This window comes from Pundamilia nyererei, unplaced genomic scaffold (assembly GCF_000239375.1).
Source record: "Pundamilia nyererei isolate P.nyererei 1_Seehausen unplaced genomic scaffold, PunNye1.0 scaffold00488, whole genome shotgun sequence".
NCBI lineage: Eukaryota > Metazoa > Chordata > Actinopteri > Cichliformes > Cichlidae > Pundamilia > Pundamilia nyererei.
This window is the reverse complement of record NW_005187889.1, coordinates 56,072-56,768: the sequence shown is the minus strand read 5'-3', so window position 1 is coordinate 56,768 and position 697 is coordinate 56,072.

Here is a 697-nt window from a genome sequence, read left to right as displayed (position 1 = left end):
ACTCTATTTGTTGCCATTGGGCTCCATCTTCTCGCGGTACAGCATTTCATTTCACTGTTATGCTGATGATTTGCAGATTTATCTACCTTTAAAAGCAGGGTCAGACCATCCGCAGCTCTTATTATGCTGACAATGTCAAACATGCATCATTAATTTTTTTAAAGCTAAATGAAAATAAAACTGAGGTTGTCATTTTTGGCAACTTCAATCATATCGACAGCACTCTGGGCCCCTTTCCTTCTATTGTAAAACACATATAAAAAACCTCGGTGTCTACATTGATGGTTCTTTTAAATTGAATAAGCAGGTGAGTGCAGCAGTTCAGTCCTGCTTTGTTCAGTTAAGACAGCTGGCCAAGGTAAAGCCATACCTCCCGGCTAACGTCTTTGAGCGTGTTATTCACCTTTTCCTTACTTGCAGATTAGACTACTGCAATTCATTGTATTATGGTCTAGATCAGGCCACCATCCATCGTCTTCAGATGGTTCAAAATGCAGCTGCTCGCCTGCTAACTGGTACCAAACGGAGAGAGCATATAACCCCAGTTTTAGCTTCTTTACACTGGCTTCCTGTCTCCTACAGGATCCAATTTAAACTTCTACTTTTTGTTTTTAAGTCACTTAACGCCCGAGCCCCTCCTTACCTGTCTGAGCTCCTCTCTGTTTATGCTCCAGGAAAAACCACGAGGTCTAGCTCA